Source organism: Doryrhamphus excisus, unplaced genomic scaffold, assembly GCF_037039965.1.
Source record: "Doryrhamphus excisus strain RoL-2023G ecotype Guam unplaced genomic scaffold, RoL_Dexc_Guam_v1.1 HiC_scaffold_24, whole genome shotgun sequence".
Classification (NCBI taxonomy): Eukaryota; Metazoa; Chordata; class Actinopteri; order Syngnathiformes; family Syngnathidae; genus Doryrhamphus; species Doryrhamphus excisus.
In genome coordinates this window covers 6887501-6890000 of record NW_027621862.1, presented here as the reverse complement: position 1 = coordinate 6890000, position 2500 = coordinate 6887501, and the positions used below count along the sequence as shown (strand labels likewise).

The window sequence follows — 2500 nt, the reverse complement described above, 5'->3', positions numbered from 1 at the left end:
CCATTTGAAGGCGACGCAGGCCAAACTAGACTCCAGCAAAAAGTGTCAATCAGCGCCCTCTGCTGTCAATCAAGAGCAGAAACCATAAAATGCTTACAGCACCTGGTATTCCCAGGCGGTCTCCCATCCAAGTACTAACCAGGCCCGCCCCTGCTTAGCTTCCGAGATCGGACGAGATCAGGCGTTTTCAGGGTAGTATGGCCGTAAGCTGCCAGGTCAACTGAAAAGATCCTATTTGAAGGCGACGCAGGCCAAACTAGACTCCAGCAAAAAGTGTCAAACAGCGCCCTCTGCTGTCAAGCAAGAGCAGAAACCATAAAAAGCTTTCAGCACCTGGTATTTCCAGGCTGTCTCCCATCCAAGTACTAACCAGGCCCGCCCCTTCTTAACTTCCGAGATCGGGCGTTTTCAGGGTAGTATGGCCGTAAGCTGCCAGGTCAACTGAAAAGATCCTATTTGAAGGCGACGCAGGCCAAACTAGACTCCAGCAAAAAGTGTCAAACAGCGCCCTCTGCTGTCAGGCAAGAGCAGAAACCATTAAAAGCTTACAGCACCTGGTATTCCCAGGCGGTCTCCCATCCAAGTACTAACCAGGCCCGCCCCTGCTTAGCTTCCGAGAGCTGACGAGATCAGGCATTTTCAGGGTAGTATGGCCGTAAGCTGCCAGGTCAACTGAAAAGATCCCATTTGAAGGCGACGCAGGCCAAACTAGACTCCAGCAAAAAGTGTCAATCAGCGCCCTCTGCTGTCAATCAAGAGCAGAAACCATAAAATGCTTACAGCACCTGGTATTCCCAGGCGGTCTCCCATCCAAGTACTAACCAGGCCCGCCCCTGCTTAGCTTCCGAGATCGGACGAGATCAGGCATTTTCAGCGTAGTATGGCCGTAAGCTGCCAGGTCAACTGATAAGATCCTATTTGAAGGCGACGCAGGCCAAACTAGACTCCAGCAAAAAGTGTCAAACAGCGCCCTCTGCTGTCAGGCAAGAGCAGAAACCATTAAAAGCTTACAGCACCTTGTATTCCCAGGCGGTCCCCCATTCAAGTACTAACCAGGCCCGTCCCTGTTTAGCTTCCGAGATCGGACGAGATCGGGCGTTTTCAGGGTAGTATGGCCGTAAGCTGCCAGGTCAACTGAAAAGATCCTATTTGAAGGCGACGCAGGCCAAACTAGACTCCAGCAAAAAGTGTCAAACAGCGCCCTCTGCTGTCAGGCAAGAGCAGAAACCATAAAAAGCTTACAGCACCTGGTATTCCCAGGCGGTCTTCCATCCAAGTACTAACCAGGCCCGCCCCTTCTTAACTTCCGAGATCGGGCGTTTTCAGGGTAGTATGGCCGTAAGCTGCCAGGTCAACTGAAAAGATCCTATTTGAAGGTGACGCAGGCCAAACTAGACTCCAGCAAAAAGTGTCAAACAGCGCCCTCTGCTGTCAGGCAAGAGCAGAAACCATAAAAAGCTTACAGCACCTGGTATTCCCAGGCGGTCTCCCATCAAAGTACTAACCAGGCCCCCCCCTGCTTAGCTTCCGAGATCAGACGAGATCGGGCGTTTTCAGGGTAGTGTGGCCGTAAGCTGCCAGGTCAACTGAAAAGATCCTATTTGAAGGCGACGCAGGCCAAACTAGACTCCAGCAAAAAGTGTCAAACAGCGCCCTCTGCTGTCAGGCAAGAGCAGAAACCATTAAAAGCTTACAGCACCTGGTATTCCCAGGCGATCTCCCATTCAAGTACTAACCAGGCCCGCCCCTGCTTCGCTTCCGAGATCGGACGAGATCAGGCGTTTTCAGGGTAGTATGGCCGTAAGCTGCCAGGTCAACTGAAAAGATCCTATTTGAAGGCGACGCAGGCCAAACTAGACTCCAGCAAAAAGTGTCAAACAGCGCCCTCTGCTGTCAGGCAAGAGCAGAAACCATAAAATGCTTACAGCACCTGGTATTCCCAGGCGGTCTCCCATCCAAGTACTAACCAGGCCCGCCCCTGCTTCGCTTCCGAGATCGGACGAGATCAGGCATTTTCAGGGTAGTATGGCCGTAAGCTGCCAGGTCAACTGAAAAGATCCTGTTTGAAGGCGACGCAGGCCAAACTAGACTCCAGCAAAAAGTGTCAAACAGCGCCCTCTGCTGTCAGGCAAGAGCAGAAACCATAAAAAAGCTTACAGCACCTGGTATTCCCAGGCGGTCTTCCATCCAAGTACTAACCAGGCCCGCCCCTTAACTTCCGAGATCGGGCGTTTTCAGGGTAGTATGGCCGTAAGCTGCCAGGTCAACTGAAAAGATCCTATTTGAAGGCGACGCAGGCCAAACTAGACTCCAGCAAAAAGTGTCAAACAGCGCCCTCTGCTGTCAGGCAAGAGCAGAAACCATAAAAAGCTTACAGCACCTGGTATTCCCAGGCGGTCTCCCATCCAAGTACTAACCAGGCCCGCCCCTGCTTAGCTTCCGAGATCGGACGTTTTCAGGGTAGTATGCCCGGAAGCTGCCAGGTCAACTGAAAAAATCC

The 2500-nt window shown here is 52.1% G+C and overlaps 7 non-coding genes and 4 pseudogenes across 7 annotated transcripts; all 11 read right to left on the bottom strand.

The window, feature by feature from the left end:
- Positions 1 to 90: 90 nt before the first annotated feature.
- LOC144896618 (5S ribosomal RNA) lies at positions 91 to 209 on the bottom strand. Its single transcript, XR_013626463.1, has one exon. It is a non-coding gene; the product is annotated as a 5S ribosomal RNA (ribosomal RNA).
- Positions 210 to 321: 112 nt separating this feature from the next.
- LOC144896796 (5S ribosomal RNA) lies at positions 322 to 430 on the bottom strand (annotated as a pseudogene).
- A 112-nt stretch (positions 431 to 542) lies between these two features.
- On the bottom strand, positions 543 to 661 carry LOC144895408 (5S ribosomal RNA). The gene has a single exon (XR_013625907.1). It is a non-coding gene; the product is annotated as a 5S ribosomal RNA (ribosomal RNA).
- Positions 662 to 773: 112 nt separating this feature from the next.
- Positions 774 to 892, bottom strand: LOC144895422 (5S ribosomal RNA). Its single transcript, XR_013625922.1, has one exon. It is a non-coding gene; the product is annotated as a 5S ribosomal RNA (ribosomal RNA).
- Positions 893 to 1004: 112 nt separating this feature from the next.
- Positions 1005 to 1123, bottom strand: LOC144895404 (5S ribosomal RNA). The gene has a single exon (XR_013625903.1). It is a non-coding gene; the product is annotated as a 5S ribosomal RNA (ribosomal RNA).
- A 112-nt stretch (positions 1124 to 1235) lies between these two features.
- Positions 1236 to 1344, bottom strand: LOC144896092 (5S ribosomal RNA; annotated as a pseudogene).
- A 112-nt stretch (positions 1345 to 1456) lies between these two features.
- Positions 1457 to 1575, bottom strand: LOC144897136 (5S ribosomal RNA). The gene has a single exon (XR_013626706.1). It is a non-coding gene; the product is annotated as a 5S ribosomal RNA (ribosomal RNA).
- A 112-nt stretch (positions 1576 to 1687) lies between these two features.
- Positions 1688 to 1806, bottom strand: LOC144895448 (5S ribosomal RNA). Its single transcript, XR_013625950.1, has one exon. It is a non-coding gene; the product is annotated as a 5S ribosomal RNA (ribosomal RNA).
- A 112-nt stretch (positions 1807 to 1918) lies between these two features.
- Positions 1919 to 2037, bottom strand: LOC144895296 (5S ribosomal RNA). Its single transcript, XR_013625792.1, has one exon. It is a non-coding gene; the product is annotated as a 5S ribosomal RNA (ribosomal RNA).
- A 113-nt stretch (positions 2038 to 2150) lies between these two features.
- Positions 2151 to 2256, bottom strand: LOC144896723 (5S ribosomal RNA; annotated as a pseudogene).
- A 112-nt stretch (positions 2257 to 2368) lies between these two features.
- On the bottom strand, positions 2369 to 2477 carry LOC144896562 (5S ribosomal RNA; annotated as a pseudogene).
- Positions 2478 to 2500: the final 23 nt, after the last annotated feature.